Below are 15,051 nucleotides of genomic sequence, written 5' to 3'. Positions count from 1 at the left end.
TTGTGGCACCTTAGAGACTAACAAATTTATTTGAGCATAAGCTTTCGTGAGCTACAGCTCCTTCATCGGATGCATTCAGTGGAAAATACAGTGGGGAGATTTATATACATAGAGAACATGAAACAATGGGTGTTACCATACACACACTGTAAGGAGAGTGATCACTTAAGGTGAGCTATTACCAGCTGGAGGGTGGGGGGGGGAACCTTTTGTAGTGATAATCAAGGTGGGCCATTTCCAGCAGTTGACAAGAATGTCTGAGGAACAGTGGGGGGTGTTGGTAGGGAATAAACATGGGGAAATAGTTTTACTTTGTGTAATGACCCATCCACTCCCAGTCTCTATTCAAGCCTAAGTTATTTGTATCCAGTTTGCAAATTAATTCCAATTCAGCAGTCTCTCCTTGGAGTCTGTTTTTGAAGTCTTTTTATTCTAATATTGCGACCGTTAGGTCTGAAATCGAGTGACCAGAGAGATTGATCACTCTCCTTACAGTGTGTATGGTAACACCCATTGTTTCATGTTCTCTGTGTATATAAATCTCCCCACTGTATTTTCCACTGAACGCATCCGATGAAGTGAGCTGTAGCTCACGAAAGCTTATGCTCAAATAAATTTTAGCCTCTAAGGTGCCACAAGTACTCCTTTTCTTTTTGCGAATACAGACTAACACGGCTGCTACTCTGAAACTTGCCCTCATGAGTGTAGAGAAAAGCTGGAAACTGTGACCTATGTGCACCTTACAGGCTCAAACACCTGATGATAAACAAATGATCCAAAATTGACTTAAATAAGGGGCTTTAAAAAATACAATCTCACGATTTTTGGAGACCTGCTTGTGACTCATGATTTTTTTAACATTTGGGGGTTTGCAGTACTGTGTTCCTCTAGGCCTCAAAGTCTGCATATTTCATTTTTGTTGGTCTTGCATGCTCTAAGCACCTAATGTGAGAGACTTCCTTCTGCAGTGCCGAGCATGCAGCTGGCACTTAAGCAATAAATGAGATTGGTTCCTATTTGATTTTACCTAATGGTGTGACCTCTAGCAATATACATTTCAAATTAAAAAGGGAGGTATACCTTGCTCCTGAGCTCTGTTCCTGGCTTTATTGGCATTAGCCTACATTTGCCAAAGAATGTTACGCTTTTTCATGTATATTAACTTTGTTTTAGAAATGTCCAATTCAACAGCAATGTACAGAATTTTTTCCTATAAACACATGATGTACAGGGGAAGTTTAGTCTGCTATACCCTTATCAGTGATAAAATAAATGGTATAGCCCTGCTTTACAGTAGTAGTTTTACCACAATGCCTAGGGGTCTTAGGCATGGACCAATGTAATAGATGCTGTACAAACAAGACAAGCATGGTTAGAGTTAACAACCATATTAATGGAAGAAGGAAAAGAGGGCATGCAGGAGAGGACTAAAAGCAGACGAGAAGTCATTAATGCTGATGGACTGGAATTCATGGAAAGGCTGACACAACAGTGTGTAAGGTGGTAGGGAGGCTGGTGGGTCAGAGAGGGGGAACTCAGCAATAGAGAGATTAGAGACAGCACTGCTTGGTGAAGACTAAGTCAAGTGAACAGCCCTTTTGGTAAATGGGAGTGTTGAACCAGGGGTCCAGGTCAAATGAAGCTGTTAGCCTGAGGAAGTGTGCAGATAAGGGGTAGTCTGGGCCATCAACATGGAAGTTGAAGTCAGTGAGGATGAGTGGGGGAGATTGTGAGGAGGTGGGTGGAGAGAGAGCCAGGAGTCGAAATCAGAGAGGAAGGTTGATGGGAGGAGTTGGGTGGACAAAAGATAACAACAACAAAGAGGGCGAAAGAAGGGAAGAGTCTGATGTTTTACCATGTAGATCAACTGAAGAAGTTTTGAAAAAATAAAGCCACCGAGGGCAGATGCTTGTCATCAGAAAGTTTATTATGACAGCTCATCACAGAAGAGCATTAAACACTCCAGATATCTCCTCCAGATGCCTCTGCTGCCAAGTGGCAAAAGATCTCTTCTGCATTTGTTAACACAGTGCCACTAAATGCCATCCAATATTTTACAATTCATCAACATTCATCACTTAAGTATAATTAGTGTTCACGATGACCCCAAACGCTGCTTGCTGCACATGGTTGATGGCTGTTCCACAAATTTAGAGTGAGTGTGTGGGTGTATGTATAAAACAATATAAGTGCAAATCCATTTGCATCATCCCTTTTTACTAAACATAGAATAACTGAAATGTGTATACAGACTCCTTGCCTGCCATTTCAGATTGGTTTAAAGACTTCACAAATATAGCAGCAATGGAAAAGTCCTGTTTTACTGCAAAGTGGAAAGAGGCAGGATTTTAATTTATTGGGGGCAAACCTTTTGAATGAATGAGTTAGAAAACACAGATTATTGAAACATAATTTATTAATGGTTGTACTTGTAAATACGAGAACCTCTTGAGAAATGCCATAAAGGCCGTGTTTTCATTAAGAAAAACGGTGGGTTTTTTTTACCATGCTTTAGCTAATATGTGATAAGAAACCACCTTTTTTCTTAGTATGGACATGCCCAGAGGAGTACAAATGTCCCCTCTAAGCTTTTGAAAGACATGTATGTCTGGTTGAACTTTGGATACACGGTGGATCTTGTGATTTTTTTTTTCTCTGAACACTCATGAAGAATTGAAGGACAACAGAAGAAACAATTACCTGAATAGACGATAGCTTCTCATGCATAGAGAGAAACTTTGGAACATACTTTTAAAGATGCTCTGAAAGAATTATAAATACATATTGTGTGCATGACTGTGTACATAAAATGAGTTTACTTATTCTGTGGTATTTGGTGATCTTTGTTTACAGTACAAGCTTGAGGTTTTGTGGGTTTAGTTTATTATGAGAGACTATTTTGAGATGAGCTGTCATTACAATGCTGTATTAATAATTTCTATTTATATAACACTCATAACTGGACACAAAATGCAATATCAAGAAAAACAAGAATTATTTTAAATTCTCTGTTCAGTTTGGACATTCTTTGTTTTTTTTCTCCTCTTCCCTTTTTTTTTTTTCTTTTCATTTTCATTCTTCTATTCCTGCTAAGGAGGACAATCTTCTGCAAAGGGGTAGGGTTTGCACCCTTTGAAAATTGGCAGACTCTACATTCCTAAGGGAGTGTTTCTCAACCTTTTTGATACCAGGGACTGACTTGCTGTCTTCCTAAACTGTGTCAGGGAGATTTCAGGTGCCGGTGCTGGTCCACGGACTGATCGTTGAGAAACACTGGCCTAGGGTATCAAAGCACAGAAAGTGCTTTGCTTCTAAAGCTGGTTGGAAAATGTTAGATAACACTTTTCTCCAAAAATGCCCTTTTGCTGCAAGGATGTTTTGCAGGCATCGATTGAATTTGACAAAAATGGTGTCAGGATGTTTTCTCTGGTTCAGGATATGGGGAGGGGAAGACCAATAGCCTGGTGGTTAGGCCACTCACCTGGGATGTGGAAGACCCAGGTTCAAATGGCTGCTCCAAATCAGGCAGAGCCAGCTGTGATGAGGATACTTTATAAGCTAGGAGTGAATAGGGCTGGCTTGAAAACAACTATTCCATTTCATGAAAAAAAAAAATTGAAGTTTTGACAGTTGTTTTCATTCCAGTGCACAATGAAATCCAATAGCCTGATGGTTAGGACACTTATCTCAATGGAGAGTGTGGACTGAACCTGGGTCTCCCACAGGGTGAGTGCTCAACTACCAGGCCATTGGATATTCTGGAGTGGCACAATCTCTTCTTCACAAATTTTACATTGTGCATTGGAATGAAAACAAATGTCAAAAGTTGAATTTTTTTCACAAAACGGAATTGTTTTCTGGACAGTTGTATTCGATTCTAGTTTCTAAAATATCCTCACGGCTGGCATTTTGCATCTCAATGAGTGCAGTTTTCTTGGTTTCACTAACTGTCGTTTACACCAAGACCCCTTTACATTGTAATGAGAATTTGACATGGATCTAAATATATTTTACTCCCACATCAAAGCCCCCCTTTACATTGTGTCGTAGTATATAGTGTTCCTAGTGTAAATGATGATTAGTCTCAAAGTATTGAGAGTAATATAGAATCTTATGACATCAACTGTGACAAAGATATCCCATCTGTAGGCATGAGAAGCACTTGAGTGCTTAATAAAATGTTTGTTTTAAATGTACATTGTTACAGTTCAAAGAAGGAATCTGTAAACATAGTTTTATATCTTCTTATATTTGTGTTCCCTAGTAACTTGGTTTACAGTAATGGAAGGTGGCTGACCTTTGAGAGCAGATTGCAAATTAGCCCAATCAATTGTGTTCGTTTTGTGGTGGCATTTTGTCTGTGGAAGGTTAGAGGTGAGAACACCCCTCTTGCTTATCTGTTTGGCATCGACTTGAAATGCAATCTTTGAGGTGAAAGGTTGATATTTCATCTATGCAATCTTTTCCTGCCATTTGATAACCCTTCCATCAGAAAATGAGCTTTATAGTGGCATTAAAAATATATGCCTCAAATTAAAAAGTAACTGTGGTACTTTGCTTGGCCTTTAATTATATAACTTGAGCTGCTGAAGAATGATAATTGCTTGTTCCTTAATAGCTATTTTGTACAATTAGCTTCTGAAAATGTTGTGCATTTATTTTGTTGTTGTGAAGTAGCTCAGAGGAGGGGAGAGTGATCAGATATAATCACATGCGGTAGTATGACAGGCACTGAACTACTCCTGTCTTTCTGGAGTTAGTATTAGTTCTCTAATTGTCATGTTGACTGTTTCTTTTATTCCTATGGAAGAAGGTGCCATCTTTTGTGGAGCAGAATGGCAAATGTCATGGGCAACACCAAAGCTCATAAACATACATTTTAATGGCCAGCATCACCAAAACAATGAATTATAGGGTACTTTGAATGTTTCAGAGAATTTGTGGAGAAACAGAGAATTTCCCCCTAATGTTTAGCTTCTTGGAGTTATGTTAATAATTCTGTTTTTTAAAAGGTGGCTTTGTCATTGTGGGAGAGTTGGGTCCCTAAGATTTCTCTCCTTCATTTTGTTATCTCCCCCGTCAGGCTGGTGCAATAGGAATTTGCTTTGCAGACTAAACTATGGGGTGGGGTGTGTGTGTGTGTGTGTGTGTTAGGGAAGGGTTAAAAAAACCACACATACACAGAGGAGTTTAGGAGTTAGGGGAAGCTGGCCCTGCCTAAGAAGAGCTGGCCTGTTTTCTTTTATTTGGGAGAGCTGGTCGTCCGTCCCCCCACCCCCATCCTGTGTTTCCTTCCTCTTGTCTCCTCTTCCCCCATCAGTACTGTGATCTGCATCACCTTGCTTGCCTCCTGCTGTCATGCCTACCTTTGCGAGATCCGTTGCTTGATTACATCCCAGTCTCCCAGACTTTTCCCCACAAATGCGCAGTAAGCCAAGAACTAGCAGACATTCTGAATTTCACATTTTTTCTATTACTTTTGATGACAAATGGTTAATTTCACATTGTCTGACAAATTTTTGATCATTAATATAAATATACAATTCACTCCCTCTGCTTGACTATTTCAACACATTTAGGCCCGGAATCTCCCTTATGTTAAGGCCATTTTGTGCATAGCTAACTATATGGGGGTTCTCTGGTGGTGCAGAGGTGGCATAATGGCTCACATGTGACTCTTTATTTCTAAGTCTGGCATAGGGAATGTGGCTCAGTCTTTCCTCTTCCTGATCTGTAGATGCTGTAGTGCCATTAGCAGATGACATAATTTAGAGCAACCAAAAGGGTGCTTGTAAATTATGTCATGAAGCAGGCCTGATGAATAGATAGGATTGGGGAAATGCAAAGGTAACTTAAAGCCATCTGCTCACACACCTTTCCCACTGAGTTCTACTGTGCACTCCTCAGTTGCGTTCCAAGATCGGGGCCTTTGACTGAGTGAATGTTGTGTGTTAGGAGATGTTTCTCTTAATTAAGCTTAGTGTTATCAATGTTCTATACTCCACTGTAGATTAATGTGCCCCTTCAGGAGAGTCACCATTCATTCAAAATGCTCTGTGTCTCGTTTTGTGCCTTAACTGCTTTCTGAGGGAGTTGAGACAATGTAAACTTCTATTTCATTGAAGACTGATAAACTGAAATGGATCACAAATGTGAATGTGCAGATTTGTGGAGACAGAAGAGGGGTAGAATAGGTCAGGTTGTAGTTCATCTGAATGTTCTGCAAAGAAACTGTGTTGAAACAGGAATAGGATGATATTCCAGTGAATAGTCTGACGGGGAAAGCAGCTGCGACAATGGCGTAGAAAGTGGACTTTGTGAAGCACGTTATTTACTTACCTGCAGAGCAAGCAGGCTCTCCTGTTGTTATGGAGGTGGTTCTGTATCTTTGGATGGCTGTTGCAAATTTTATTTGCAAATCAGCAATTTTACAATTAATTATTTTGTCCAGCATGGACTAAAGAGAGTAATTTTTATTTAAATTTGCTTATCTTTGACTCAGTTATATAACATTAATCTTGGGTTGGTGGTTGTTCATTTGTACAACTTGAGTACTTGTATTGTAAGATTCAAGGTGAACCTTGCAATCTACCGTGGCCCTCTTTCCCCCCATGTTTATTTCCTGGTTTTATATTCAGCACCCATTTCTTAGCCTCAGTGACACATCTGGAATTCTATTAAAAACCCGCATAAGGAATATATGTTCAGTGAAACTCCTGGAGAAACTGAGAATTTTACTTACAAATAGAGATGGCAAAATGTAGAAATGAATTGAAGGGGTGGAGGATGTGGTCTTTTCGCGTGAATTGGGATTCTTCTTTAACTTGGCTAAAAGCAAAAACATCTAATGTCTGGTGTGTAGGATTGGTGAAGGCAGAACGGTCTTAATTATAAATAGTTTCTTCAGTTAGTGGAGAAAATACCCTGGAACCAAGCCTCAAGCTCCTGAGGGCGTAGCTCCCTCTGGCCTCTTTAAGAAGTTTGGCAGATATTACTGTGTCTGGATCTCTTCTGCAAATTTTCATTCTATCACAATAAGAAGTAAAATGTCAAGTGTTCTTATTTTATGGGTGTTACTTGCTATTACTTCTATCCTTCACTTAGCCTCTAAATAAAATTGTGGACATTTTTACTGGAGAAGGATCAAGATGTTTTCAGCTGTGCATTGTTCTGGAATCTCAGCCTTTAGGCTCTCTCAACCTTAGAGACACCCTGTGGCATGTCCAAGGTCTTGGGTACAGAGCCTTTATAACTCACTATTTCTTCTCCAACTTCTCCTTCAGTCAGTAAGCCAGTGCAGTTGGGGCCTGTGTGAAAGCTTAAGAACTCCCAGATGGTGATTAACGGCTTGAGACCCAAATGATGCTGTGACCATTTTATGGTGTGATGCCTCATGCAAACCTTTTCAAAGAGTGCAACCTTTGCGATGATGGGTAGAGTGACTTCCTGGATCAGAGAAATAGGTGGTAGAACATGGAGCTCCTTTACTCTGTCCTACGGCAAACTTTCTCAATTTTTTCATAGCATCTTAATAGAGAGAACCTCATGAACCACCTCTTCTTCACAATTGTATAACACCCCTGTGGCTACTACAGCAGTTGCTCACATGTAAAAATAATATTAGGAATGTACTGAATCTAGTTTTAGCTCTCTAATGCAGTTCAGTGGCTGAGAGGAGGAGGAGAGCCAGCCAGCCTCATGTGACCAGCGAGCTCTCTACAGACTGTAGTTTGGGAACTACTATTGTATTATACTGAGAACATCGCTGGGACTCTCTGCTGCCACCCTGAGACCTCTGCCCTTCAATTTCATTGTTCTGTGATTCTTGCCAGAGTCACTTTTTAAGCCCTATTTAGAGGTCCAGCAGCAGCAGCATGTGTGTGTTCATTTCTAGTGTGGAATCCCACAGGAGCATTTTTAAACTGGATCTGAAAAATGTAGTAGCTTCATGATCCCGTGTCAGATTTCAACACCTGGTGAGAAGATTAAAGGTGTGTGCACTGGGTCTCCCTTGAGTGATTATGAGAAGATAGAAATATCTATTAATGTTTGCTCACCAGCTTAAGAATAGAATCATAGAGTATTAGGGTTGGAAGAGACCTCAGGAGGTCATCTAGTCCAGTCCCCTGCTCAAAGCAGGACCAACCCCAGCTAAATCATCCCTGCCATGGCTTTGTCAAGCTGGGCCTTAAAAACCTTTGATAACAATATTACTAACTTAACAAGCAGGTAGCTTTTGAACTCTTCAGTTTTTAAATCTCTGAAGAAGTGAGTCGTGAAAACCGACAGAAAGGAGGGTGTTTCTTAACTAGCAGATTGTAAAGGGGCTAGATTCCAAAGTTTTCACCCAAGTGGTTGATTTACTGTACTGAAAATCCTCTAGGGCCCTGTCAGCAGAAAACCCTGCCTCACAGCATTAGTTAAGCATTCAAATGGAAGTAATTATATTTTCATTGTTTCTAAATTAGCTCAGCAAAATTATCTGGAACTGTCACAAGGGAGATGCATTTTATTCTGTCAACACATTTTTTTTTACATATTAGGACAAAATTTGTTTAGACATCCCTCCCCACCTCTCTCATTTCAAGCTGTTTTCATTGCACTTCTTACTGGACGTATTTCTCTTAATTTTTCAAGTGTTTACATTTACTTTTAGTTGTAGATTATTAATTAAAATCCTAATACTTGAAATCTTTAAACTGCTGAAACATCAGATTTAATTATATTAAAAATGTTGATGTGTTCGGAGTCTCTAGCATTCGTATTCTTGTAAGTACTGTTTATCTTGCCATTTATGGCCTTTTAGCTATGGGATGTTTGTTTTTCTAGAGAACAAACCTGTTTCTATGTATATTCTAACTTTAACCAATTTTGTTTCCAGTACATCTGGAGCTGATCAAGTGTTCTTTTACAAATGTAGAATAAAAGAACAAACAGACCCCATCTTCCAACCAAACAAATTTCATGGATTTACTGGGTTTACTTTAACTTTAAACTTTAAATATTTTAAAAATCATTAACCTATTCAGATTCATACAAACTGGTCACAAAGTTTCCAGGATAAAGTTACTTTAGAGACAAAAGTCTCTCCCCTGCACCCATCCCCAACCTTTTCTCTAAATTCCAGCTTTAACTAGAATTTCCCCTTCATTTAGTTTATTTAGCCAAAAGTGTAAAAATGGTGCTGGAGCTGCAAATATTAGATCAGAATAGACACCTTCAGGATTTCAGGTAATAGACTGGGGAGAAAACAGCATGAAAAGCAAAGTTAATTCCATTCCCAAGCTGAAGCACTGGATGGCTTTTATATTGTCATCTGTCATGACTATAATCCCTTCTGTATACAGTCTTTTAACTCAGTTCTCAGCACCAAGCATTGGAATTGACCTGTGGATGAGTTCAAGGTTTTGGCAATTAAGCTAGCAAGAATCCATTTTTGGGTGTGTGTAGCTTGACAGAAAAGTTTCTCATGTTGAATGCTCTGTTGAAGTGGTAAGGCCAATTAGATCTTTGCCAGTCATGGAATCTGCTCTCAGAAATTTCTTTTTAGCTCTTGTTAATGATGCAAAGCAGAGCCTAAGGGGGAAAATAAGGTCAGTGAAAGGAAAACTTGTTGCTGTAACCAAGTGTTCTGTGTGTGTGTGTGTTACTATATACTACATACATATAGATGTGTATATATGATATTTTCATAAAGGAAAAACAAAACGAACAAACAAACCCAGTTATTGTTCCTTAAGGGGAATCCTCCTTTAATATACCTTAACCCTGCACATTATATTCCCCACTTTTTCTCCTGTACACTAAGTTCCATCACCTCAAACATTTGCTGTAACACAATGAACACACCATATTACTCGCCATCACACTATGACACACGTAAAGTCTTAATTCTGAGCTTAGCTGTACATGAATAGTAAACATTCCTATACAGGGGAATGATGTGATGTGTATGTTGTATGTGATTTTTTCCCATGGGGATGATACTATGATGTCAGAGGTAAGGGTTCATATTAAAGTGCTAGTCTCGGATAGCTTGGTATTTCCTCTTTTCATGGTTTAATAGTAAGTTCCAATTTACAGTCCTGCAGGGTAAGAAGATATCAGACTTCTAAAATGGGACACTTTTTTTTTAATACAGAAAATAGCTGTCACTAGTCTAGGACTGCAGAATAACACAGTTAGCTTGATTTTGACAATTGTGGTTTAATCTAGGCAAGATCCTACACTACAACTCAGCCAGCTAAATTGAGCTACAGGGTGTTACCTTGCATCTACACTAGGAAGAAGTTTAGGTTGGGCTTAGACTGTGTTATGGTTACCCTGGAGATTTCTCTTGAGTAGGGTTTAAAGGTATTCGCTAATGTGTTCTAATTAATGTGTCCTAGAAATTCTAATGTAGACAAGACGGTTCAGACTTTAGCACATTCTAAATGGGCTGAGTTAAAGTCTAGGGGCGAGTCAGGAGGGCCAGCTTAAGTTGTGTTTCAGTTTTCCCCAGCTTGTATATGCTGTTAGTGTTGTTGTAGCTGTGTCAGTCCCATTGTATTAGAGAGACAAGGTGGGTGAGATAATACCTTTTATTGGACCAACTTCTGTTGGTGAGAGAGACAAGCTTTCAAGTTTACTCAGAGCTCTTCAGGTCTGGGAAAAGTACTTAGAGCATAACAGCTAAATACAAGGTGGAACAGATTGTTTAGCATAACTTGCTGACACACATTTCAAGGGACCACCGTTCATTGGAGGTTGTTTAATTTTGCCGATGGGAAAGCTCTCAGGAGAACCGATAAGGTGCTTTTCAGAATTGTTTTACTGTTAGTGATAACTACATCATGGGATATCAAATGAATCCTGTATCTTTTAAATGAATTCATTATTGAAAGAGGAAAAGCTGTTGGAGAAGTATTGTTGAGCCAGTATGGGCTTTGGTAAAATGTAATGGGGAGAGGGAAGAATTAACTGGACAGGAAATATACAAATTTCAGACTTAGTGATGAGCATCACAGTAATGAAAATGACAGGGAAAGATCCTCCCTCTCCCCCCATGCTTTTTCACCCACTTTTTTGTAATTAAGGTATGTATCCTTGTTATCTAAATGAGATTATCTGGTGGCATTTTATCCGTGATTATGGGAGATTTCCATGTAGGTATATCACATCAGCCAAACAGGCGAGGAAGGTCTCTAAAACGATATTGAATGTGTGTCCACCTTGACTCTGTGACACCCCTTTGTGGCCCAGCAGGGCATGAACTGCAGGTTTCTGCCAGTAGGCCGCTGCTACTCGTGAGGTCTGAGGTAGCGGTACTCTGGCTCTCCGGCTAAGGCGCACTTCAGGCCTACTCCTTCCTGGGTGCTGTGGGCCAAAATAGATCAGGAATCGAAAACTACAACCCAAAACAGGGTTGTCTGATGAAACTTCAGTAAGATCCCACCCTTCTATTCAGGGCTTGTCTTCAAACAGTCCGTGCATCAGTTGATTCCTCAGGGTCTCATCATCTGCAGGGGCCCATCCAGTTGGCAAGCTACCTCAGTCTCTGAGCTGCACCCAGATTTTATGTGAGGAGAAGCCGCACTCAGCTCTCCCTCCTAGGCAGTCCTGACCTGGGCTAGATCGCCTCCTTTTAACTCCTTTCCCCGTGCCTGGCCCTTACTGCAAGTCTAGTGGGGTGGGGCCAGTTTGGGGCCACATGTTGTCATTAACCCTTTTGTTGCCAGCATGGGGCCTATGTGTCTCATTGCAGAATACTTTTTTTTTTAAACCAGTGAATAACTTTCTGTCTTACGCCATGTCTGACTCTTTGAACCATGCTCTGAAGATACAAGAAAGGAACCTGGATTGGAAACTGCATCTATGCCAAGAACATGTTTGTTTTAAAACTTAGTCTTTTACATTACAGTAAAGTAGAAACAGAGGAGTATTCACACTCCAGCCCTGGTGTATGCAGTCATTAGCTCATTGTGCATACGGATGCCTATGTATGCACACAGCTTGCTTATAATACATATGCAAAGCTATATTAAAAGAATGTTAAGATGACAAAGTCAAGCAATAAAAAGTCAGGCATGGCTATACTCTCTTTTCCAGAGGGCACAGAATGGATGGAGCATCTCTTAATGAGCCACGATTCAATATTTTATTTTCTCCTCATTGTTTGATGTGTGGCCCCAGGCCTTATCATTGAACACTATTCAAGCCCTGCTCTAAAGACAGAATTATTAACTTCTTTGTGGGCTTTTCTGACACTCATCATTGTGGCACCTGATTGCTTCATAAAGATTAATGATTTTATTTTCCTAACACCCGTGTGAGATTGGAGGTGGTGTTTTTCCTATTTATAGATGGGGAACTGAGACACAGGGAGATTAAGATCAAAAGTGTCCACTAATTTTGGACCACTGGTTTGAGACTCCTAGGATCTGAGTTTTCAGAGTACTTAGCATTGTACAGCACTTCATTCCTACGTTCCAAGTAGATCTCCCAGTGACTTCAGTTGCAGCTATGAGTGCTTACCCTCTGAGGCTCAAGTCAGGCATCTAGTTAATGAGGAACGCAATTAGGGGCCACCTGTGAACGGTTTGGTTTAAGTGCCTTACCTCGCATCACATGGAATTGTGGTGACTGGCTCGTCACTCCGCACCATGTCGTTCCACAAGACATTCAAGATCAAGTGATTCCTTGTCAAGAAGCAAAAACAGAACCGGCCCATCCCACGGTGGATATGCATGAAAACTGGCAATAAAATCAGGTACAACTCCAAAAGGAGACGTTGGCGAAGGACCAAGCTGGGCTTGTAAAGAGCTGCTCTAATGGGAACTCTAATGACACGTGTCTTTCCAGCCCCAAGACCTGAAATACGCATTGCTACAAAAACTACCACTGACTCATTTTGGAGTGTTGAATCTTGTTGTTTTGCCCCCCACCTCCCCCGCACCCCTAAAAACAAAACAAAAAAAAAATCACATGGAATTCTGTGGCAGAGGCAGGGATAGAATCCAATTATTCAGTGCAGCATTCAATTGTCATAACTGGGGGACTGTACTTTCTCCTCTCGTGCAATTCCCTTCCTCCTTCACTACACACCTTCCAACTTCTGTAACAAATGAAGCAAGGGTCCTACACACAATGGCCTCATTCATTACGCAACTCTGATTCATCCACAGATCACAGCCTATCCTGGGCACTGAATGAGACAGTTCTGTGAAAAATATACTATGTAATCGTAATAAAAAAAAAGATTGTGTCATAATGCATATGTACAAGGGCTCAGAATAAAGGTTGCACAGCCAATATTGTTAAGTTTTCGGGTTGCAAAGGTGATAAGAGTTTTCTGTTACAAAAGTAATATTCTTTATCTCAGTGACAGTCCTGTTCTGTCTTTGCATGGCGGTGGACACAGTTATATAGTAGGACTTATCCATTCCTAAATGGTAGGATTCTACCAGTATTATCACCTAAAAGAGCATGAATAAAATGTTTTATCTTGTCAAGTATCAGGGTAGCCGTGTAAGTCTGTATCCACAAAAACAACAATAAGCTTATGCCCAAATAAATCGGTTAGTCTTTAAGGTGCCACCAGACTCCTTGATGTTTTATATTGGACTTCATGGTCATATTAACCTCAGACGTTTCAAAGTTCTGATACAGAACTTGGATACAGGGAGCTCTCAGACTTGACTATTTTTAAAGGATGGAGGGCGGGGGCACACAAGCTATCACAGATTGCTTTTCGGCATTTTGAACTTCCAACTTAATCTTTTTCTCGAACATGAATAATTTCTCTCTTCCCTTTCCAGTGTTAAAATCAGGCACTTATAATGTTATGAAATGAAAGTGCTAAAAGAACCCTGGAGTTGAGAAACTTTGCTGCACTTTTACCATATAAAGTCCTAGAAATATGAATATTTTACATCCCTGTATCATAAGAACGGCTATACTGGGTCAGACCAATGGTCCATCTAGTCCAGTATCCTGTCTCCTGACAGTGGCCAATGCCAGGTGCTTCAGAGGGACTGAACAGAACAGCCAATCACTGAGTGATCCATCTTCTGTTGTCCACTCCCAGTTTCTGGCAGTCAGAGGCTAGGGACACCCCTATCCTCTGCTGGGTGCAAATAAATAGCATATAGTAGCATGTGGCAGAGATTTAATTATTTGTATGTGTGAAATGTAGCCTTCATATTTTGAGATTTGAATAAAAATTCCTCCTCCTCCTCTGTAAGTAAATTCAATGTTTTGGTCTTCCTTTCACCTTATCCTCCCCAGCCCTCTCAATTTCTGCATTTGTCTTGCTCCGCTACCTTTTGTTCTGTAGCCTTTTCTTGTTTTCCCCTATGAGTTTTCTTCCTCTCTTCATTTTAATCTTTCCCATGCACTTTTTGTCTCTTCCACCTTTCCTTTTTTGAGGTGGGTTTTGTAACACTGCCTACAGTTACTCAATAGTGTTACTACCAACTTCAGGGCAGACCATTACGAAGCAGGGCACAATCCCTAAATTGGTTGTGAGTTCTCTATTTAGATTGCACCAATCAAATATCAAAGCACTATCTATAAGGCTGCGAGTCTGTCATGGAGTCATGGATTCTGTGAATTTCCGGGACCTCCATAACTTCTGCAGTGTCCAGTGCAGCTGGCCTGGGAGCTGCCTGAGCAGCTCGGGCAGCCCCCATGTCAGCCGCGCCGACTGCTGCTGGAGCAGTCTTGGGCCACCACGCGTGCCCCCCCCCCCCACAGCAACAGCAGCAGGAATTTGGGTGTGGGAGGGGTGAGAGCTCTGGGCGATGCTTACTTCGGGGGGCTTCCAGAAGTGGCGACATCTCCTTCAGCTCCTATGCAGAGGCATGGCCAGGTGGCTCTGCACACTGCCTCCGCCTGCAGGCACTGGCCCACTGGCCCCGCAGCTCCCGTTGGCCGGCTTATTTCCAGTCCCACAGGACCAGTCACTTACTTGATGTCGTTGCACCTTAGATTTCAGTCCAAAGACAGGGCTTGTAGCTAATCCTATAATAAACTATATGAAAATTTATTAAATAGGAAAAGGAAATGAGATAT

At 40.7% G+C, this 15,051-nt stretch overlaps 1 protein-coding gene and 1 pseudogene across 12 annotated transcripts in view; both read left to right on the top strand.

The window, feature by feature from the left end:
• The window catches only part of PTPRK (protein tyrosine phosphatase receptor type K), a 581,803-nt gene that overhangs the window by 262,274 nt on the left and 304,478 nt on the right, over window positions 1-15,051 (top strand). The window lies entirely within an intron of this gene.
• Window positions 12,642-12,825, top strand: LOC311517739 (large ribosomal subunit protein eL39 pseudogene; annotated as a pseudogene). Its single transcript has one exon. The product of its transcript is annotated as a large ribosomal subunit protein eL39 pseudogene (transcript).

The sequence above is a fragment of the Lepidochelys olivacea genome, assembly GCF_965140295.1.
Source record: "Lepidochelys olivacea isolate rLepOli2 genome assembly, chromosome: 3".
NCBI lineage: Eukaryota > Metazoa > Chordata > Testudines > Cheloniidae > Lepidochelys > Lepidochelys olivacea.
The sequence above is the reverse complement of the archived record's forward strand: the minus strand, read 5'-3'. Positions and strand labels throughout refer to the sequence as shown.